The sequence below is a fragment of the Procambarus clarkii genome, chromosome 9, assembly GCF_040958095.1.
Source record: "Procambarus clarkii isolate CNS0578487 chromosome 9, FALCON_Pclarkii_2.0, whole genome shotgun sequence".
NCBI classification, from domain to species: Eukaryota; Metazoa; Arthropoda; class Malacostraca; order Decapoda; family Cambaridae; genus Procambarus; species Procambarus clarkii.
Genome location: NC_091158.1, coordinates 21,060,421 through 21,084,671, shown reverse-complemented (window position 1 = coordinate 21,084,671; position 24,251 = coordinate 21,060,421). Strand labels below are relative to the sequence as shown.

General features: G+C 39.9%; 2 long non-coding RNA genes across 3 annotated transcripts; one reads left to right on the top strand and one right to left on the bottom strand.

Annotated features, from left to right (window-relative positions):
• Window positions 1-101: 101 nt before the first annotated feature.
• LOC138362723 (uncharacterized) lies at window positions 102-10,679 on the top strand. Of its 2 annotated transcripts, XR_011227905.1 has the most exons (7): window positions 102-1,861; window positions 2,259-7,137; window positions 8,390-8,610; window positions 9,044-9,097; window positions 9,524-9,586; window positions 9,926-9,987; window positions 10,539-10,679. It is a non-coding gene; the product is annotated as an uncharacterized lncRNA (long non-coding RNA). The 2 variants fall into 2 exon arrangements; XR_011227906.1 differs by lacking the exon at window positions 2,259-7,137 and having other exon boundaries at window positions 1,468-1,861.
• LOC138362722 (uncharacterized) lies at window positions 10,508-23,099 on the bottom strand. Its single transcript, XR_011227904.1, has 4 exons — window positions 22,859-23,099; window positions 19,837-19,999; window positions 18,492-18,590; window positions 10,508-10,606 (listed from the first exon to the last, which is right to left on the bottom strand). It is a non-coding gene; the product is annotated as an uncharacterized lncRNA (long non-coding RNA).
• Window positions 23,100-24,251: the final 1,152 nt, after the last annotated feature.

Genomic DNA, 24,251 nt, shown 5'->3' with positions numbered 1-24,251 from the left:
TACTATGCAAAGCCCGATATGCCTAATAAGCCACGTTTTCTTGAATTTATGTCTTTAGAATTTTGTTCTTATGAAATGATAAAGCTATCCATTTCATTATGTATGAGTTAAGTTCTTTTAATTTGAGTTACAACTAAAGTAGATATATTACCGAACCTAACCAACCCTACCTAACCTAACCTATGTTAACCTAAACTAAACTAACATAAGTAAATTAATAATTTATGTTCTTAATAAATTATAATAATATTTCAAATAAACCAATTGAAAACAATATTTTGAAAATAAAGAAAATCACTCGGCCTATTAGGCAAATCGGGCCTTGCATGGGTGTGTGCCCAAGATGCGGCAAGCATTTCCTCTCTGGATCGTGATACTGAGGCGCTGGAACAGGAAATTGGCTGCTCTTGAGTCTCTTGTTTGCCTAATGAGTTCCTCACCCACCTCCTTTAGGAACTTAAGTGCACATTTACCCCAGGTGACCAAGGTCTCAGCCTATCGGCACGAACCTGTAACAACGTTCTAGGTCCCTGTACTTGTTTAGTTTTTTTGGTCTCTCTGAAGGTGTATATCATAAGCATAGCTAATGATGTGCACGTTGGGTTTGCTCGGTACAGAGTTTAAGAGTGTGTTTATTAAGATATTAAATGCGGTAGGACTGAGGATACCTCCCTGTGGGGTGCCTAGTTCGAAGTCTCTTGTTACACTCCTATGCGCAAATGCAGTCATCAGTAATACAATCCTAACCGGAGAAGTTTATGTGCCTCCATATCCCTTTCCACTACAACCAACAAGATGGATGTCGGGTGCATAATAAATTAGCTAAACTAACCTCACCAGGGGGGGGGGGTGGCTTTACCTTTATTCAGGGTCAAGAGTAACTCAAACTCAGTAAATAACGCGTTGCATTCATCTTCCTTGTGGGACATGAAGTGAACGAGCCTTTTCCTATCGCCATAACCAGCATTTGGTCTTTAATTCAAACTCAAAATCAAATTCAAATGTTTGTTCAGGTAAAGTACATACATACAAGGTGTGATACAAATATTGATGTATTTATAGATAGAGCTAGTACATACAATGCCTAAAGCCACTATTACGCACAGCGTTTCGGGCAGGAAAAACACTAAAGACTAAAACTTAAAACTAATTGAGATTAGAGTATAAAATGTGTCGAGAAAATATAAAAAAAAGGGGGGAACATGGCAGAAAACAGAAAAAAATACAATTTGGTCGACAAACAGCATTGTTTAAAAATAGCAGACATGGGTTGACATTATAGGGGTAAGGTAGATAGATTACAGGGAATTAATTAGGTAGTGCTTAGTTCTTATCTTAAACTGGTTGAGAGAGGTACAGTCTGTTATGATCTCAGCCTACAGGAGAAACGAGTCTCCCTCCTTGAGAGTTATTCATCAAGCCTGACCTGATTAGAAGGTCTAGCAAATATTGAGGTGATAACCCATATGTAAAATAGTTGCTTGGATATGTATAACAGTTTGAGATTATGGGCAATGAAGAAGAAAACAGATAAATGACTGGCTAGGAGATGTGGACATTTTGCTGGAGGCGTGAGGCTCGCTTTCGGAGGACCTTGACCTCACTTGAGTGCCAGACATCGCAGGGGAAAGCCGCGCTCCATTTGAGCTCCCGTCAGAAGGGAACCCCTGGTGATATATCTCGAAGAGAAGAGAAGTGTGTAGACGTGCCAGCTGTGGAACCGAGCTGGGAACGTTGTGGTCTCAAGTCCTGGTCAACGAGCAGAGTTTAATAAGCTGCTCAGAGGCATTTTCGTGGGCTGTGTGGAGCGCCCTGACCAGACGCCGTCAGAGGGAGAGCGCCCTCGACCAGTTAATCTGTGGTAAGCACGATATACGCCAGTTCATAGTGATTGCTTGTAGTTGGTCATGTGCCCAGCGACAGTAGCAATGTTTATTTATAAGTTAGACATGTTTTAATAAGGCAGAAAGCCTGAAATAGGAGAGTGAAGAGGGAGGAACACGGAGCGACGTCCGTCCCCTCTGAGCTCTGACAGACGACTGAGGGAGCCCGGCTCCTGACGGAGGAAGACCCTCCCAGCGAGTGAGGACCGCCGCCGGGCGAGGTGGAGTATGGACCCGCCCAAAACGGGGGAGTCCACTCTCACTGTATGTAGAGGACAGATAGAGGCAGACAGATTTGAGGCAAACATATTGTGTGGTTATTTTTGTTTATGTGTTAAAGGGGAAACATTTTATTGGAGTGTCGATGGGTTGCAGGTTTGTTCTTTGGGGAAGAAGTTGCTGAGAACTTCGAAGCCAGCAGATGAAGTAGCTGATGAGACTCCAAGGTAAGGAAGCAGAGGACCTCGAGCTGGGAGGAGAAGCAGTGAAGAGGAGTGTCACATGCTTCTGTAGAGGTGGTGAAGCACCATAGTTGCTCGAGGAAACTTCATGGTGTAGCAGCCAAGAGAGCTGTGGAGGAACCTAGCAGAAGGGTGAAGCACCGTAGTTACTCAAGGAAACTTCATGATAGCAGCCTGGAGAAGCTGCAGAGGATCCTGGTAGTGAAGCCTGGAAGAACCTGAAGATATCAGGGTAGTGAACTTCCAGAGGTGGAAGGGAAGTTCTGGTGGATTACTTGTAGGGAGTTGATAGTGTTTGGTTGTCATTAGCGTGCAAGACGCAGTGAGAGGTGAGTGACTGTTTGCATTCTTATGTCAAGGAGTGTTTTATACTGAAGTTTAGAGTTACAATCGTAGGCTGGATTACCTACAGATATATGCGTTCTAGGACTGATAGAGTGATCGATTGATCATTGTTGTGTATCAATGAACATTTATACTGATATGTTATTGCATTCAAATGCTGATTTTCTTGGTACACATTTATAGATACATATATATATATATTCCCTTGCTGATGGTGCAACAGTGTATGTAGACTTGATCAACTTGAGGAGGTTGATAGTATCAGGTGGTGAACCAGGAGATAGGATACCACTTGATAAGCTGATGGTAGAGTTCTGGTTGTGTTGGAGAGCAACCTGATTGTAATATTATAGAGTATAGGATTCATTATTATTATATGTGTGTATGTATTGTGTATGTGCTTCGTCCAGTAAATGTATCCCAATTTGCTGGTGTTTGCCCTTGTCCTAGTGAGGCTTCCCAGGAAATAGTACAGAAGAAGAGAGAGAGAGGGAAAGAACCAAGAACCACTGCTGTGGACAGGGCAGAAGGTAATATTAGTAAGTCATAGGGGATTGAGGAGATCATATCTCATAAGGAGAGAGTGGGGAGTCACAGCGGCTCGAGTGGGTGTGTGCACGTGACAACGAGGCTAAGTGTTGGAGCCGCATCCCCTAAACGTGTAACGTTGAGCCCCTCTCCAAGAGCCAGAAGCGCCAAGGGTGATCTCCTAGTAACGACGACAACACCAACCAACCACAAGTCTATAATAAGTCTTTAACATAATTGGGAAGGTCATTCCACATTCTTGGTCTCTTGATTTGTAGAGCATTTCTAGTTTGATTAAGTCGTACTCTTGGAATATCAAAAAGGTATTTGTTTCTGGTGTGGTGCTCATGGGTTCTGTTACAACCTTCAACCTTTAATTGTGTGTCGGGGGGGGGGGGAGATTATTAAAGCTTGAGGTGGTTGCCCAAGCATCGACTATCTCGTTTGCTATGTGCGTAGAGAGTGGGGGTGTGACACTTGACCAATCTTATCGCCTTTGTCTACACTTTGTAATCTTTTATATAGAGTAGGGTAGTAGTAATTTGCTGTGTATTTAATAATAATAAAAAAATCTTTCAATATCCTTAAATGCTTGGCTGGGTGGGATGTGAGAGTTGAGACTGCTAACGTAAGTTCTAGTGCTACCCAATCCCCCAGTATGTAACTTCACCATTGTAATCATTGCTATCTTATATCATGATTGTTATAATGAACGCATGTTTTACTGCATTATACCTTTAAGTAATTCTCAAATTATGCTACAATGTACCTGTTGATAACACTCAAATTTTACTTTAATGTACCTACTAATCTCTGTCAAATTTTCGTACAATGTACCTGTTAAAATGTTTTACATTTTGCTAGAAATTACCTACTTAAAATTATCTGTTAGATTAAGGACCTGCTGAAACGCTTTGCGTGTTAGTGGCTTTACAAGAATGTAAAAACATAAATGCTATGCACTCTCATAAACCTAATGTATCTTCTTTTATAAATAAATAAATAAATAAAATAAATTTAAATGGCGTAGATCTGTCTATGGTGTCTATTAATCTTGTTTAAATTACCAATCAAGCTGTCAATGTAATCAATCAGAGCTTTAATATACCAATGTGCTCTAATATACTTACTAATCTCTCTCATCTCATTTTTTTTCTTGCAAATGTATTTGTTATCATTTTATTAATTCTGCTAGAATTTACCTACTTAAAATTATCTGTTAGATTAAGGACCTGCCCAAAACGCTGCGCGTACTAGTGTCTTTACAAGATTGTAAATACTATGCTATGTATTTTCACAAACCCAATGTACCTTCTTGTATATAAATAAATAAATAAATAAATAAATAGTAGATATCAACCATAGAAAACGGAAACATTACAAGAGACGTGAGACACGTGACCGCCGTCAGTGTCAACAACAACAACAGTATCGCCGCCGCTCGTGCTGTTGTTCCGAACCTTAATGGAATCTGACCCATATATCAATCAGGTCAACCCATGTGTTGCGTTTCCAAAAGTGTCGCCCATGTTGGAATCGGTGAACGCCCTAGTAATATTGTTGAAAACATCTTAATAACTTATTAAACCAAAGGTCTTTTTATGTCAGAAGAACGGCAGAAACTGGATCTATATATGAAAACTCTTTCAGGACAAAATTTAAAGTAAAACTAAAGATATTTGTAGTTGTATAAAAGTTGCATTTTTCATCGGTCGTAGAGCCGGAAATCCGCAATATTCATCTCAGAACAATGCTTATTTCACGCAGAATCGTTAATAAACGTAAGATTTTTATACGTCTCAAGAAAGATAGAAACATAATCTTCATTTTAAATGCCTTACCATGGGCATATTTGTATTTAAAGCGAAGATACGTGTATTTTTCTAATCGGCGAGCTCCGATCCCGCACAGATCGAGCAACGGAGTAACTCTCTCTCAGAACAATGCTTATTTCACGTAAATTCGTTAATAAACGCAAATGTTTTTATATGTGTTGAGAAAGATAAAAATATAAACTTCATTTTAAATACTTTACCATAGATATATATAAAGTTCTAATGAAGATACATGTGTTTTAATAATCGCCGAGCTCCGACCCCGCACAGACTGATCGACAGAGCAACTCTCTCTCAGAACAATGCTTATTTCACGTAAATTCATTAATAAACACATATGTTTTATATGTCTCAAGAAAGATAGAAATATAAGCTTCATTTTAAATACTTTAACATAGACATATATAAAGCTCAAGTGAAGATACATACGTTTTTATAGTGGCATTCAATAGGTTGTCGGTCATGGAATGCAGAAGCCTACGCACTTGCCAATATAGTGTGTAATTAACAAAGATACGCTTATAAAGCCTAAAATATTATATGCCTACAGAAAGACAGAGATATGCTCGTTATTGTGAGTGCACCAAAGGAAATATATCTTGTTGGAGGACAAAGATATATCAATTCTAAAATAAGTTTCGACTCTCGCTCGGGCGAGAGATAGCGCGACTCTCGCCCCATCTATTGGAGATTCTGTTCACCTAATGACCCAAAGCTACTCAAAGCCTCCTAGCATTACTTAAATAATGAAGAAATATGGTATATTTAATCACTATAATGTTAGTGCTTAATGCAGAACACGAGAAAACATATATTTACTATAAAATAATATACTTCCATTATGAAATAAGTAAATATGTGGCCTCATAGGAAGTCAACGGTCCAGGTGTCAATGTTGTGGAGCGACTTATCCAAGATATATTGTTGTCTGGAAAGTGTTTGTTGGCATATCAACTTTCTGTACACAGTGATCCAGTCGTCGCACTTCTCTCCTTAAATGATCGCAAATTTAGTTTATTATAATAACAAGTAGAATACGTATTTCTAATAATATCTAACATAACTAGCCAGAAAATATTTAAGACTTATTGAAAAATACATGTCTGGAAGTTAAATCGACTTCATAGATCAATAGTGTTGGTCTATACTAATCGTTATTCGTTAGTATGCGTTCGCTACTTAAAACATTTACTGTACTGATGTAAAATCTCCCATGTCTCTTCGCACATGGAACACCGAACCTTACACACTCTCTGATATATTGTTTAATTAATAGAGATTCACTAATAAAGCTTATAATTGTATATGTTAATAAAAAGGCATAGATAAAGTCGTTCTTACGTTTTAGTCACAGAGATTAGATATTAGTAAAGTTCATTTTATTCAGGAAAGTACATAAATAGTCGATTTACAAACATAATATTGGATTTATAGATAGAGCTAGTACATACAATACCTAAAGCCACTAGTACGCATAGCGTTTCGGGCATATTATTGAGAGAGGAAGGATATTTATATTTAAACAATTTTTTTTTTTTTACCGACGCTCTAGCAGAAATAGCCTAAGCTACTCTATCCCTTTGAGATAGAGTAGCATCCATATCAGAAGATATTTAGAAAAATTGTATAACTCCCTTTCCATAAAACTCTATTACAAAATCGACTATAAGCTCTTTTTAATGGCAAAATTTAGCCATTTTGTGTAACAACTGTTATAATCTCATACATTTAATAATCATAGTAATCGAAATATTCATATTTTTCATCTACAAGAGATGAAACAGTAAGCCATAAGCTAGATCGGTGTCGCTCCTGAGGGCGTCGATAAGGAGACGGACTTTTAGCAAATACCTTCCTGTGATTGGCTGTTGCTAGGAATGGCAACACTCTTTCTGTAAATTGTATGCAAACTAAGAAATAAGTCTTTTTGCACAAAAATCTCTTTATTTCAAACACAACCTCTTCGTTATGTACAAGACAGAAATTTCCATCTAACTGAATAATCGAGTTCAATAAGAGAACGGAGCATTGTATCATCGATATTATTTGCGTGAGGCAACCCCCACTGATGACGTCACAAGTCAGGTAGCCAGCCCATGTTTCTGTAACACCCGTTACGTCCTGCAGTATTTAATTGTCACTTTATTAATGCTTATAAATACTTAACCCTTCACTTTTTAGGTCGATTAAAGTTGAAACAGAATATCATAGGCAAGGATGGTGTGCTGAATAAAGATGATTTATTAAGTGGATGGAGCCTTTGCCTGATCCCTTCCTGTGATTGGCTGTTGTGTGAATGTCAACAAAGAATATCTTCCAATGATATGCCATTTATTATGCACCCCATACCATCTAGGGGCGGAGCTTGGAACCTCCTACCCGAGCACAACAACCCACCTTATGGGTTGCTGTTTGGCTATTTATAGTGCGTTGGAAAAAAAAGAGATGTCGCTAGTTGTATTTTGTGGGGTAAATAATTGTATTTGGTTAACTAGTTCAGCCGTTACCAGGGAGGGTGTTCCTTTAATCTAATCTAAAAATTCTAGCCGGACAAAGTGATTAAATAAAGAAATTGAATAGAACGAAGTGGTTTGCCAGGGTGCTTAACATTTAGTTTAGTTCACTTAATATGCAGCCCATGCTTAAAGAATGCAAGTTTATCATTGAATTTACCGTAGTTTTACTGCATTTAATATACCGTTTTTACCCTATTTAATTATGTCGGGTAAAGGCCGGTCGTGGAAAGTTCCTAATATAACAAGTTTTAAAGGAAAAGTTTGAGTTAACTTTAACGCTCAAGTTAGTGACCAATTAGCTTAGTCTATTGTGAGGAAAGTTACTAGAATCTAACATTGCAAGTGCCATTTCTGTACTCTTTTTGAGAAACATGACTAGATACATGAATCGCATAGTTTTATTACTAAATGTTCATGGATTAGGTTGCATAGTTGAGGAAATGGTGATAAGGTTTGTGATTTTGTGTACCTTGACTTCAGCAGAGATTTTGATAGTGGCGTAAAATTGATAGGGGCTCGGATCATTGGGAATGCTGACTGAAGTTGATTAGGTCAAAGGAAATTAGTATAAATGGGGTTAAGTTGGGAGAAGTGTTGTAAGTAGTGCCTAAAAGCTCTCCTTGGACCTCTGTTATTCGCAAGATTATGGTTTAGACTGCAATAGTTGCAGAATTGGCAAATAAAAAATACCGATGCCCTATATAGTTTTGAAATGGTTAAGACTACCAGATGCAGTTTAATGCTGACAAATGTAAGGTTTGGGGGCTAGGTAAAGATGAGATAGATGGTGTAGATTGTTAAGAGTATTAAATTTTTTGCAGGTGGTAAATTGTCCCCGAGCTGGCACTGCTCTCCAGCCTGGGATGTTGATTGGTTAGTCTTCAACTGCCTCCCAACATGGTAGTGAGGTCCTGAGCTGACATGCAGTCAGGAACGTGGAAAGCTTCCTGAATTGGCACATGGTATGCCTCCCTTTCAAACCAGCAGCTGGCACAAATGTTCCAGCTAACATCAGAATAGTGGATGAAGCCCACACTAAAATGTAAGTGTAATATTACTAAATTTAGTAAAATCACATTGTCTTGGTAGTATAGTTGGGTTAATATGAATTTTCAGACTAAAGCTTGGTACATAATTCAACAGAATAAATTTGTCCCCCTAGTAGTAAGCAGTGGTTGCAAAAGAATAATTTGTATATATATTTTGTATTTTATTCAAATGTTATACATGGTTGTTAAATTAAAGTTTGTTTGCAATGTTCCAGAAAAATGTTCATGACTAAAGTTGTTGGAAACTAAAATTTGTATAGGATGTTGACTTGAAATGACTATAGCTTTGTTTGTAATTAATATAGGACAACAAGATACTTAGTGTGCCATTTAAAATGGCAACTGTTAAACTGGTGGTACAGGTATGAACAAAATAACATGGCTATGCAAATAACTTTTTAGTAATATTTACTGTTCACATAACAGGTTGTGGAAGGTCCTGGCAACAAAGAGCTGCAGGAAAATACTTTCAGATCTACAGTAAGTAGTGTTGTGTACATTGGAATTAGAGGGTAGAAGTTAATTGCTAAAAACCTATTAAATATTAGGGTATGGAAGTCTAGGCTTAGGCTAGTGGGTACCATATCTGCAAGTTTAGTCCTTTCAGGAATGTATTGAATAGAATGGTATGTTGAAATTGTGAAAATTGTAATGTGGGGCATTAGATCTTAAACAGCATAGTTGAGGGCGTTTTATTAATAAAATATAAATCTTTAGTTAACATTAAATGTTTGTTAAATAAGCTTTAATCTATAAATGTATAACACTGTTAAGGGTAATCATAAGTCAAATAAAGTTAATGGCAGGAAAAGTTTTGTTCTAAGTGGTGGTATTTTTCCCTTGAAAGTAAAAAAAAAATATTCAATGTTTACTTTAGCTTGGTTTTAAATTTTTATAGTTTTCCAGAATGTGGTTTGGAAAGTCCAGAAGTTCGTCTGTCAGTTGGAAGAGTTAATTAAGCAGAATCAGGTGAGTTGTAGTAAAGGTTAATCTGAATAGATTTGCATAAAAGTAAAAAAAATAGTAGTAACTTAAACAATATAGCATTGTCTAAAGATAAATGTAAATTGCCATTGAAGTGCAGTTGTGGATAGTTTCTCAAATGACATTTACTGAAACTTGGCAAATTGATGCCATATATATTTATATTGCTAAATTAGATCTTTACTACTGCTACTAGAATGTAGGAAAGGCAAATTCCTTAAAGAAATTTTTTCTATCTTAATTTGTAAAGTACTGAATGCTAATTTGAAAAGTAAAGCAAGATTGGCTTTAAATCTGAAATTAATTTGTTGAAATATTTTTCAGGTGAAAGTGATTATGATGCATGGACTGGCTTGGAGTGAGTCTCCTTTACTCTGCAAATGTGGGTGAGTTTGAATTTGATGTTTTAGCTATATCAATGATCTAATCTTAATTCTTTTATCTAGTCCATTTATAGGTGTGTAACCATGTCCTACTGTTACAACCCACAGGGGATGATGCAGTTTGTACTGATCCTACCCCATTTCATAAAAGGGGACCAGGCAGTCCTGCAGACTTCCCTGGCTTGGCTTTTTCAGAGCTTTGCTCTACTACCCATCTAATAGATGGACTAGATTTGCATAGGTTTAGGGACCCTTAACAATTGTTAATTCTCACAGGGCTTGTTTGCTGAATGGGTGGATGCATCTATCACTTTAGTGCCTGGCATGCATTGTACAGTGCTTCCAGTAAAGCATATGTACAATGTGTTGATGGCACTGAAGTGGTGGATGTACTGCACCCATTCAGGGAACAAGCTCTGAACTAAAATCAGAGGAAGGGATAGGCCTGCTGAGCCTATCTTAAAAGATAGGATGTTAGGTTTTTTGGCCTTATTATTAGGCTTTGGTGATAATAAAAGTAGTGTCCCTGTTTAATGTTTATTTTTCTTTTACAGGTGATTGTCTCTGGAGTTGTCTTGGCCTTTTGGATCTTCTGTTCATCTAGGAGCATCTGTCCCACAACCTGAGACAGTAATACATATTAGATGTATTATAAATACTATATGTAAAACTTATTAAATAAAACAATTTTAATGAAACTACTTTATATACCTTACCCTGAAATTATGCTGGAAATTATTGTTTACTACTATTGATGCAATGTTTAAACATCTGAAATTTTTTTACTTTGAAAATAAATACTTGGTAAAATTTACACCTATTTGTAACTTGTTACATAGGTGCATGCAAAATGCATTGAAAAGATGTAAAAGTGGACTACCTATTCAATTTACATAAACTAACAAATATTGCAAATTAGTCTGAAATATTAGTGGAAGAAACTTTAGTCAATATTTTAGTTTCCATATTTGAAAGTAAATTTAAAGCTATGCAACACCTAAGCTTTAGTTAATTTAATCATAATTTGTACAAAGATCATTGTTAAATTTACAAAACATTAGAAAAGTGACACTGAAGCATCTATACAACATGGTTTTCACAGTCTTTGGTAACTTAAATTTAATCAAAGCTCTTAAATGATTTGTCTGTCAAACTTGTCAGATATTCTGAAATATTTTACCTAGATTAAAACCATCATTGTTTGAAAGGGGCAAAACCAGATTACTGTCAATTAGTTTGACCTAACATCTGCAAGGTCCTGAAGGAATGGAATTTTTTTTGTAAAACTTTGTTTGCTAAAAACAAACCCTGCCTAATGAACCTGCTCATTTTTTTTTTAGAAATGGTAATTGCAACATTACCAAAGGCCATTGTTTTAATAGCCAAAGTACCAAATGAAAGACCAAGAAGCAACAAACAGGTACATGGTAGAAAGGACAAAAGAATGGTTACGAGGACCCTTTAATTTGTTAAAGAAATGACTGGAAAAAATGCTGTCATACCACAAGGGGTCTTAACCCTTGTCATATACATCACTGACAATCTAAATATTACCAACCACAAATTGCTGATAACGTTATAAAAAAAATAAAGAATATAATATTGAGGCATTAATGCAGATCTCTAACTCTACAAATAGTAACAAGACTGGCAATTTCTTAATATAAAACAGAAAAAAATCCAAGACCTTGCACGTGAGCCAGAACAATCCATATCACAACTACCACATTAAAATGAAAACAACAATGAAGGTAAGGTAATTACCAAAAGAAGGCACTAAACCGGGAAGGCCATGTAGCACCATCAGAGGGCGCTAAATATCACCAAGAAAGCCAATACGAGAACAAAAACGCATAAGGCGAACGATATCAAAAGTATCCGATTCACCTAGAATTCTATCGAGGGACAAGTGACTGCGAGGGACGGTCGGAAAGCAAGACACACGCTCGTCCTGGAAGTCAGGACATTCAACAAGGATATGCACAACTGTAAGAGGGACAACGCAATTCGGACAATAAGGAGCAGGGCGGCGCTCCATTAAGTGACCGTGGGTTAAGCGGGTATGACCAACCCACAGCCGTGCCAAAGCAGTGTCCCACCGCCGGTTACGGTGGAAGGCCACGGGGACACACTAAGTTTGAGAGTACGCAGCTTGTTACCAACCACAGAGGACCAACAACCCTGCCAACGGGGAAGAATGAATAACAGGATAAAAGTCGGAATAAGGAATACCTTTACGGGAGATGGGACAAGAACGGATAGCTTCCTTAGCGGCAGCATCCGCACACTCATTGAAACACCAATATGGTTGGGAATCCAGCAAAACTCTACTGATTTAAATTTACTAGAAATAAGAAACAGTCAATGTTGAATCTCAATGACCACCGGATGGACAGGATTAAAGGACCCTAGAGCCATGAGGGCACTACGAGAATCAACTACAACCACAAAGGAGGAATGAGAATGAGAAAGCAAGAGACGAAGAGCATAGAGAATAGCATAAAGTTCTGCCGTAAAGACGCTAGCCTCCGAAGGGAGGCGACACATGTAAGTACGGTCAGGAAAAACAACAGAGTAGCCCACACCATCCGCAGACTTAGACCCATCAGGGAAGATGAAAATAGAGTGGGAGTGCGAAGAAAAGTGCTCAAGGAAGAGGCTTTTCAGAATTGTAGGAGGGGTAAAGGCTTTAGTAATACAAGTCAAGGACGTACAAAACTTGGGAAGGGGGACTCTCCACGGAGGTAATGAAGGAACAATACGAGGAGAAACATTAGAAATATGAACAGAAAGAGAATCCTGTAAGAGAGATAACTGGACAGAAAGTGGGAGACAATGAAGAGGAACAGGCACCACAGGAGGAGGAAAAGTCAATGCACGACAGAGGAGAGAGGAAGGATGTTGGAAGGACCGCGCAAGATAGCGAAGACAGTAGCGATCACGGCAGTCCTGAAGAGAGAGAAAGCCAGTGTCAACATACAAACTAAGGGCGGGAGTCGAACGAAAGCCACCAGAGCCGAGACGCAACCCAGTATGGTGCAAAGCATCAAGACGGCGAAGAGTAGAAGGAGAAGCAGAAGAGTATGCAGGGCAAACATAATCGAGTTTAGACAGGACGAGAGAGGAGTGCAAATAAGAGGAGCGTGCGCCTATCCGCTCCCCAAGAAGTATGGGACAAAACCTTAAGGAGGTTAAGGGCCTTAGAGCATTCAACTCGGAGGCAAGAGATATGGGCTGACCAAGACAAACGAGTGTCAAAGACTAACCCCAAAAGCTTCGCGGAATCCCTGTACACAATGAGATGACCATAAAGCAACAACAATGAAGTAAAGGTACTTTCAGTAAGAATCTATCATTCACTGAAAGTTGCTGCAGTTAAAAATAAAAGAAAATACAAGTCCCTAGAAATAAACAAGCAACCTTTTTGACTAAGGAAAAGAAGGTAGTTATTCTACTGTATAAATCTAAGTATTCACTTAGATAACTGTATCCAAGCATAGAGGTTCCCCCCCCCTTCCCTTTCAGAAAAACATCTACTTTCGAAAAAGTTTAACATTGGCCAACAAAAATGATTCCAGAACTAAATTGCCTAATACCAGGAACAACTGAGAGCCATGACAAACACTGCAACCCTCTCCTACCCCCAAGTCTTATGCTATTTATGATCCAAGGTAATTTGAGATACTATACTCTACTTCCTACAGACGAGTCTAGTGAGAGGGTGATCTCCTGGCGATTAAATTGAAGCACGATACAGGTGTCAACGAACATCAGTCAGCCCACTTGTCAGCACAGTGGATAACTAATGACATCATAATCTGCAGTGTTGTATGCCTCCCTGTGGCCATTTAAATCAATAAAACACAGGGTTGTGGCAATGTTTACAGCATAAGGCAAGGTATAGAGGAATCCTGGAATGCCATGTAATGTGTAGTCCTTGAATGTGCTTTAGGCAACCAAATTGAATAACAACATTTCTGGTGTTCGGCTATATAATCCGAGTTTCTCATTCGGTATAATGTTTTAAACCTAAATAGGAATTCACTTTAAAGGTCAATTTATTTGGAAAGTGCTAACCAGATTCCAAATTACTGAGCTCTGAAAGTACTACAAGGCAAGTTTAACCGAATGAGTGTTTGCCTATCCATACCCCCATGAGGTATGTGACAACACTGAATAAAGAAAGGGTCTTTGAGCATTCACCGTGCAGGTATTTGACATGACCAATATAGCCAAGTGTTAAAGATCATTCTAAGCAGTTCTGCACAATCCATATACTATCAAGTAATATAATTGTACAATGGTGCTTGGTGGATGATATTTCCTATTAAAACTCATTGGACAACTGTTTGTATTAGACATTTTAAACCTACAAATGGTAGCCCTAGATATCGCACTACAGTATTAATTACAAGATGAACAATGTCAAATCAATACCACAACAGCAAAGGATGACGGCTTTTCAACAACCGACAAACACTCAGGTCTAACACCAGCCATCCCGAGAGAGGACGTCCCAAGCATGTACACCCCACAACTTTACATCACCTTTGCTACCTCACGCGAGCACGCAACAGCATGAGGACGCCATACTCCCAAACCAACTCCATGCACTTTGAGGCTTTAACAACTCAACATTTAAAAAGTTGATTTAAAAAATCAAACACCTGAATTTTTCCCTAATTAAATTTACTAGGGAAATGCACACCAAGCCATGAAACTTACAATGAAGATGAACAAACTACACACAACTGTCACCAAACTTCCACATACCACCCCCCTCTCACTCCTGCCCTCCCTCCTTAGGTGCTCTGATTGGCTGAGCACCTGACCCACCACCACTCACCTCTTGTTGTGAGAGCCTAAAGCATGTTTGGTTGCACTTTAAAAGTTCCCGAGTGTACTCGCCTAATTGTGAGTACCGCCTGCCCGGTTCACCATTTTGTTTTTCAATCTACCTCAATTTACCCCTTTACAGTCAAATATTATGCAAAATTCTGTTTAAGACTTGCCCCTTCTTAACTTAAATAACTGCTTTGGCCATCTGCAATCTTTCTAGGTGGGTAAAAATGACTCCTCTTGAGGCCAGAAAGGACTTATCAGACGGCGATCATAACAATACGGTACACACACAAAATCACAACCTGATATACACCAAGCAGAAAATCCACTGGAGCTGTGAGGCGACGTAAACCCTTGCCCAAGGCACTGGCAGCTGCATACTCTACCACAGTATATTACTGACTTTGTAAAAGTCTTACAACCGGATTTCCCCATAAATCACAGTAAGTTTTGAGGCCCCTCCTTGAGTCAACGTCTTACGTAAGACCTACAAGCACTCGGGTGAAGGCTGAAGCAGTTCAACACCATACGCCCCAACTTCAAATACACAGTTGAGAGGCGGGACCAAAACGTGATTTTCTGTGTGTGCCTGAAGTTGGGGCATATGGTCTTGCTTCACCCTTCACTTTACCCTTCACCGGCGTACTTCAGGGGTTTTATTTAATACTTGGACTGGCTTTAGTAGGGCCTCCAGACTTTCTGTGGCTTCACAAGTGTCACGTGAATCCCCTGCATAGCAGTGGAACTGCCTTTAAACTTCACCTTCAATGCCTCTGCACTGGAAGTATACATCTACTCCAGCCCAGAAGAGTCATCAGTCCTGCCACCTCTCCATACCCCCCAGGGCCTGGCACGGCCTGGTACGACTCAGAGGCAAGCCGGGCGCCACTGCAAACTGGCAGTTTGTCCCCACAAACAAGCAGTTAGCCGCCTTCAACTGACAGTGGTACAGCTCAACACAAAGGCACCGCCAGCCACAACGAGCAGTTTGCTAGTTGACCAGATGTCCACCTCGTGTTGACACTGGATGAGTCATCACCGCCGGACTATATAAAGAGCGCTGCCTCCCTGGAGAGGCAATCTCTCCCTTAGTGCTCTAGGATCACCTTGGTGTCTCTAACCCGTCGTCCACTTCCAGCCAACATCTTGTGACTGATGCCATGGTGGTATGGTAGCTGTCTTCAGAACACCAGTATATCTTCATACTTTTATTCATTGCTTATAGTTTATTTTTTGCATTTAAGGTCATACTAACTTGTTCACCTTTGCATTACATGATAGTCAAGTATTGTCATGTGTTATTTTTGTTCATTACTATTTCAGTAAATTGTTTAATTATTTATTTGATAATTTTCATTTGTTTCCACCTGCAACTTACACACTGCAAGGCCAATAGCAGCATTTCTTTCATTTATGTGAGGGAGAGCCATACCATCTTGGTTCAGTATAGCTGTGATACCATAACCCGTCACACAAGATATCCAGTTGTAAGACTTTTACCATCAGTGGTGGTAGAGTATGCAACTGGCAATGCCTTTGTTACAGGTTCGCTTCATCTCACAGCCCCAGTGGATTTTCTCACACATTTGAATACATGAAACAACTTTATTTGATACATTCCAAACCAAAGTACTGTACAGTACAGTAATTATCAAACCATCAAATGTGTGGGATAATCATAGTGCGCTAAATATCACTAACGTCGCCAATACAAGAACAAAAATGCATACGGCGAACAATATCAAAGGTATTGAATTTACCAAGAATTTTATCGAGGGACAATTGACAGTGAGGGATGGTCGGAAAGCAAGACACGTAAGTCCTGGAAGTCAGGACATGTAGAGACAACGGTTATCTTGAGGTTATCTTGAGATGATTTCGAGGCTTTCAGTGTCCCCGCGGCCCGGTCCTCGACCAGGCCTCCACCCCCAGGAAGCAGCCCGTGACAGCTGACTAACACCCAGGTACCTATTTTACTGCTAGGTAACAGGGGCATAGGGTGAAAGAAACTCTGCCCATTGTTTCTCGCCGGCGCCTGGGATCGAACCCAGGACCACAGGATCACAAGTCCAGTGTGCTGTCCGCTCGGCCGACCGGCTCCCCAAACGGTTTGGACAATAAGAAGCAGGGCAGCGCTCCATTAAGTGCCCGTGAGTTAAATGTGTATGACCAATATACAACCTCGCCAGAGCCGTTTCCCACCACCGGTTACGGTGGTAGGAGGAAGGCCACGGGAACACACTACTCTTAAGAGCACGCAATTTGTTACCAGTAACAGAAGACCAACAACCCTGACAACGGGCAAGAATGGGGAAATGAATAACTGGGTAAAAGTCATAATAAGGAATACCTTTACGGGAGATGGGACAGGTGCGGATAGCTTCCTTAGCGGCAGTGTCCGCACGCTCATTTAAGAACACACCAATATGGGTGGGAATCCAGCGAAATTCCACTGTCTTAAATCTACTGGAGATAAGAAACAGCCAATGTTGAATTTCAACTACCAAAGGATGGACTGGATTAAAGGATTCTAGAGCCATGAGGGCACTGCAAGTGTCAACTACAAACACAGAGGAGGATTGACAGCGAGAAAAGAGTTGGTGAAGAGCATAGAGAATAGCATAAAGTTCTGCCATGAAGATGCTAGTCTCCGGAGGCAGGAGACACAAAGGTGCAGTCAGGAAAAACAACAGAGTAGCCTACACCGTCTGCAGACTTAAGACCCATTGGTGAAGACGGAAATAGAGTGGAAGTGTGAAGAAAAGTGTTCAAGGAAAAGGTGATTTAGAACTGTAGGAGGGGTAAAAGTTTTAGTCATGTGGGTCAAGGCTTACAGAATTTAGGAACGGGGACCCCTCCATAGGGGCAAAGACGGAATGACACGAGGGGAAATATTGGTAACACAAACTGAAAGAGCATTTTGTAAGAGAGACAACCGTACAGAAAGAGATAGGTGGTGAAGGGGAACAGGAACCACAGGATGGGTAAAGGTCAAGGCATGACATAAGCAAGAGTGAGGGTGCTGTAAGGACCGTGCAAGGTGGAGAAGACAGTAGCGATCATGGCGATCCTGTAGAAACAGGACGCCAGTTTCAACATACAGGCTTAGGGTAGGTGTCGAAGGAAAGGTACCAGAGCTGAGCCGTAACCCAGTATGATGCAGTGTGTCCATATGGTGAAGGGTAGAAGGAGAAGCAGACGAGTAAACAGGGCCATAATCGAGTTTAGACAGAACGAGAGAGGAATGTAAAGAGGAGCAGTGTCGATTAGCTCCCCAAGAAGTATGGGACGTGACCTAAAGTTAGTTAAGGGCCTTAAGAGCATTCAACTCGGACGTAAAAAATATGGGGCGACAAAGACAAACGAGTGTCAAAGTCAGTGCCCTAAAAGCTTTAGCAGATTCTTTGTACAAAAGGGGATGACCCCTGTTACCTAACAGTAAATAGGTATCTGGGAGTTAGCTGTTACAGGCTGCTTCCTAGGGGGGTGCGTGTGTGGGAGAAAAAAAAATTTAGTAGTTAACCACTGAACTGCTCTGTCTCCAAATAACACCCTGGTGCACAAGAAATAAATTCTTTCCAAAAATTTTTTTTCTCTTCTTATATTGTTAAAATGCAGAGTCTGATCACGGGGAAACTAAACAAAAAATATTGTATGTGACTTACTTTAGCTGCGATGGAGCTGGGAAGTTGAGCAAATTATGGGCGCTGAGCGTTGGAGCGATGGGGGTCTGTCGGCCCCGCCACCCCGTGCGACGGCAGTTGCTGCGAATAAAATGTTGCGCAATTATTTTGAAGTTTCTCATTCATTTCTTCCTTTTTTTTGCTGTAATATTATTTAAAAGTGTGTAATTTGTGGAATTTATATAATTCAAAGTATAGAACATCGCTATGCTCAAAATTATGGGCCTCATATATGCGACATATTCTACAATCAAACAGTGTTTTTGCTGTTATTACACTATATACACACATTGTATATACCCATCTACGTATGTATTCACCATAACGATCCACTATGTTGGTATGGTGAGCCCAAAAAACATGAGTGAGCTGCCACACCCTGCCAGTCCTCCCTCCCTCCTCCAACACATTACTCGCCAACATTCCTCCTCCCAAAATACTGTTATTGTGTTTATTACACTATTTACACACGTTATGTATAAGTATGTACATGTTTTATTCATGTACATACGTACATACTTGCCATCTCCTCACCTCTCTCTCTTGCCTACTTAATGCTCTTGCTTCCCTCATCTCATCACAATCGACTTTATAATGGTCCAGGACGGATCGAAATGTCGTCGTCTATTCAATTTCCAGTGTGTGGTTTGGTCAACAATGAAATCTTCATGCAAGATCTTATAAAGAAAACCCCTAGAACGAGTTTTGCAGATACGAAAGAGTTTAAGGTGAGTAGGGGATGGTTTGAGAAATTTTGAAAAAAGACGTGGTATTCATAGTGTTGTGAGGCATGGTGAGGGTGCCAGCTCAGACAAAGTAGGGGCTGAAAGATTTGTTCGTGATTTTAAAGATTTTGTAGATACTGTATTGATGGATATATTCCACAACAAGTGTTTAATTGTGAGGAGACATGGCTATTCTGGAAAAAATTGCCGAAGAGGACATACATTACCCAAGAGGAGACGTCACTGCCCGGACACAAGCTAACTTGGGCTAACTTGTGTCAGGATAGGCTAACTCTTGTGCTGTGTGGCGATTTGAAAATTAAACCCTTGCTTGTGTATCATTCCGAAAATCCAAGAGTTTTAAAAAATATATAACGTGCAGAAAAACTGTGATGTAGAGTGGTTTGCCCTGCCATCAAAAAATATCTGCAAGAGAAAAGTTTGACACTAAAGGGCCTGCTTCTCGACAATGCTCCTGCTCATCCTCCAGACTTGGAGGATGCATTGTTGGGGCCACTTTTTTTTTTTTAAGGATATTCCTACATGAGCCCTGAGTTTCTGTCTAATGTACCAATGACATGAAGGAGGAGTTTTCAACCTACCTTGTGTTAGGTGTGCAGAGGTCAATGGTTGAACATAATGTCAGGAGCAAAGGGGGGCGTTTGCCTCTTCGAACACAATTGCGACCATCTTCATCTCTTCGAACTATCCTAAATGCTCTCTTCACCTGTCTGACCAAATTGGGTGTCCAGACCACCTTTGAATCTGAAATTGTAAAATTAATAGTAATTTCAGAATATTCAGTCCATTTATACTAACAAAATTATACATACAATACTGTAATTGAAATTTTACAGAATGATAAAGGCAATTTAGTAACTTTGTTAAAATGCACATGGGGGAAATACATGAAAATAGGTTAATATTGTTTGTAAGGTTGATGGGAAATGTTTATTACTTTTATGATTTAAAAGATGTATAGCCCTGATACTCCATCCTGGGTGCATTCCACCAGGTAATGACCACAGCAAAAGTTTTCCACGAGGCTCTATTGTCACACAAACTTTTCACATTTTCAAACTTGATTCATCTTTTTCCCCCCCCCCCTCGTTCCAGGGGTTTTCTTTAAAAGGTCTTCATGCAAATGCCTTGGTTTCTCACAAATGATGGCCTCTGAAATGCTATCACCTGCTAACTCCTTGTTGTGTATCCAAATTAATAAAAACTTTTTAACATCCTCAAGTGTTTGTGTTCTTTGTTTCGGGATTGTTGATATGCCTTTTGCCACTTTAATGCTCATAATGTCCTTTTTCTTAGCAAGTACAGTGCATATTGTTGACATAGATTTGTTGTACTGCCTAGCTAGTTCAACAACCTGTGCACCATTTTGATGTTTATGAATGCTCTCTTGTTTTTCCTCTATGGTCATTCTCACATGTGTTTTCTTGGCTTGAACCTTACCACTGGCTTTCTTGGGACTCATGGCAAGATATATCATAACAAATTTTATGTTCAAATAGCCAAAAATCCCAAAACAAATGTAATGCTTTACAAAGAATTCAGGCGCGATACTTACTAGGCAGGAGACACTGGTAAACTGAGGCGCGATCACCATGCCACCACGCGCTAGGTCAGCCCATACGTATATCAACAAACTCCTTTCCCGAAGCAAAGTTTGTAACCCGATTCAAATTTTTCGAAGAAATTAGGCTCGTAACCCGAAAAGTTCATAAATATTCATTCGTAAGCCGAGGTGTCACTATATATAACTAAAAAATTAAACTCAGGATTACTTTCAACCCCCACCCCTTTTGCTTTACTCCATCGCCACCTACCTTCACCCCCCTCTATGATGTACTCTTCCATAGACACCTACCTTTGCCCCCCTCCTCCCCTCTACTCCTCCATCATCACCTACCTTCACACCCCCTCCCTTCTCCTCCATCGTCACCTTCCTTTCACCCTCCTCTATGATGTACTCTTCCATAGACACCTACGTTCACTGCATATAATGCTCCCCTCTACTCCTCCATCGTCACCTACTTTCACCCCCCCTCCGCTCTACTCCTCCAGGGTCGCAGACAATTTCACGAGCGTGAGAACTACGAGTTCTCTAACCACTCTCACACTCCTACTCTCTCACCAGTGAGGGAGGAAATGAAGGAAGAAAGGTGGGGAGAGAGAATAGGCAGGGGGGAGGAGGGCCTAGATACATTTCTTCCATATAGATAGGTAGACTGAGGGAGAGCTGCTTGCCAAGAGCCCTATCAGACAGGCTTCCTATTCCTCAACCCTCCCTAATATGCCACATCCTGGTCAGGACAACTTGCTCGATTGTTATTCTTGGTGTGACTCGAGAACTGACCTCGAGGCGGGGCATGGGCATGGATTATCTCCCTGGGGCACGCACCTCCCTGCCCCAGCTCTCTCTCTCTCTCTCACATAATCTATCAAGGGTCTAACATGAGGTCATTGTGCCTACCAGAAGTGTATATGTCCAAGGCTGGCCACCTGTCTGGACCATTCAAATGTATAAACACGTAATTAGTCTATTAAAATTATATATAATGCTACAATTATAAATTAATTTGTTCATGGTCATGCGTTTATCAGTATTTTAATATGAGGTATATATATACGCATGTATGTATACGTTGACGTACACACATATATGTGATTATGTGTATGGAATGATTATGATTATGTGTAATCATATATGATTATATCTAATGGAATGCATTAGTAAGTGATGTGATGGAGGCTGACTCCATACACAGGTTCAAGTGTAGATATGATAGAGCCCAATAGGCTCAGAAACCTGTACACCTGTTGATTGACGGTTGAGAGGTGGAACTAAAGAGCCAGAGCTCAACCCCAGCAAGCACAATTAGGCGAGTATATGAACGAATGCACATGTACACTTTCAAATGAATTAAGATACCTTGAGATACACAATGACTTAGTTTAAATAGTTTAAACACATTATGGTACTGATTTTGACATGTTGATGTCTGGAAGGGAGAGGGGGTGTGGGGGGTTATTGTCTGAGGTGGAGGACCAGAGGAGGGGGTCAGTGGAAGGATGGTGGCTGGAGGGATGCCATTGTTCTAATGGTTATGAAAACAATTATTGATGGCAGGAATTCAGTGGGTGTGTATTTCACCCGCACCATCACCATACTGTGCCCTGCTACAACCCCCCCCCCCCACTCCACCCATGCTGTGCGGGGCGTATTACACATTATGGGATAACCGACTGTCTATCCATTCCTGTCTGCTCGTTATGCTGCCCTTCCTTTTGAAAATTGTCTGCTTTATCGACTTCCTTCAAGACCACACGTTAGCCTCTTATCACGCCCTCTTACCACTCTCAGGGAGCCGGCTCTTCTATACAATAGTTACCACTCAGTCCCCAAGGTGAAAGAGTGTCCGGGCATATGACTTGTTATGTGTACTTATTTGCGATTCGTTTGGGCTGTCACGTGTGGTGATTAGTGTTGAGTAAGGCTAGGCCAGGTCAGGTCAGACTAGGCCAGGTCAGACTAGGCTAGGTAAGGCTACGCCAGGTCAGGCCAGGCCAGGCCAGGCTAGGCAGGGTGAGAGAAGTAAAGCGGCAGGTACTTACGTTTCCGAGAAAGTAGCGGCGGTAGTATATTGTTGATTTAGATTCGACGACATCCTGAAGCTAGTAGGTGGCGGCCTCATCGCTCTCGAACTTCTTGTTGTTGTAGGGGATACGAGGCACACCCAATATCCCCCTTACATTGATCACATCGCACACTAATATTTTTACTATTTCAGACACCAGATTTGTCTGTTTCGTATATGTATAATTGTTCAATATTAAAACCACAATAGAATGCTCTAAGTACTTTCGTATATTAATACATCTTCAGAAGGAATGGTTCGCTCTGAAGATGTATTAATATAAGAAAGTACTAAAGGAAATTCCTGTTTCAATTCTTCCTCCGTGGTCTGACACTCTTATTATATATTGTATATACTGAATTATATATACTATGCTTATATAATATATACTGAAATATTGTTACATTTAACGTATGAAACAAAGTATATATCTGTATTTTTAATAAAATATAAAACATTAATATTTATCAACGTATCTCTGTGAATTACATAATTTATCAGTATTGTACAGCCTGTGATCTCCACCTGGCTGGCCACTGATACCTAAGTAGCTTTCATGTGTCCGGACACCGGCGATAGGATTGTATTATTTAACTTTAAAGAGAGAGATATTTCTTGAAATGTTGTCACATTAACGTCTACATCTTCCTTCCTTCTGACATATAGATTTTAAGGTTAATTAGCATATATGGAAATAAATTACACAATTTATAGGCTGGTGTGAAGGGCTTCACACTCTTAGAGCAAGCCATCAAGAAACTGTACAGTATCAAATGCATATATCTTCGTTTTCACTTCAGTTATATTTATGACAAGTATTTAAAGTGTAGCTTATATTTCTGCCTTTCTGTTGACATAGAAAACTTTCGTTTATTACATTATCTAGATAAAATTAGCATTGATCTTCAAAAGGTTGTAGTTGTAACTTCCATTATAAACAACATTATTATTGCAAACAGTAGGAGTTTCAAAGTCTCATTTGTATGGATACCTTCTCATATAGGTGTTGTCCAGCATGATGACACAAACAAGGCAGCTAAAACTGAATGTGATAAGCCTGAAGTTGAGTGGGATATGGGCATTCCAATCTCTTCTGTCAAAGCCGCAATATTTTAGGAAATTAGGGAAGACAGAAGAGCAGTCACTGACACAAAAGCCAGAAAGCAAGAGTATAAAGAGCTATGACATGTTTATGTGCCTCTGTAACCTTTTCCACTACCGCCCACAAGATGATATATGGGGTGCATAATTAATGAACTAAACTAAGTAAACATGTTTAGAATCGAGAATTATATGAACGGACAGCATAAAACTTCCACTAGTGTCACAATGACAGTGTGACATTGTAATTGCCAGAATTAGGCTAGGAT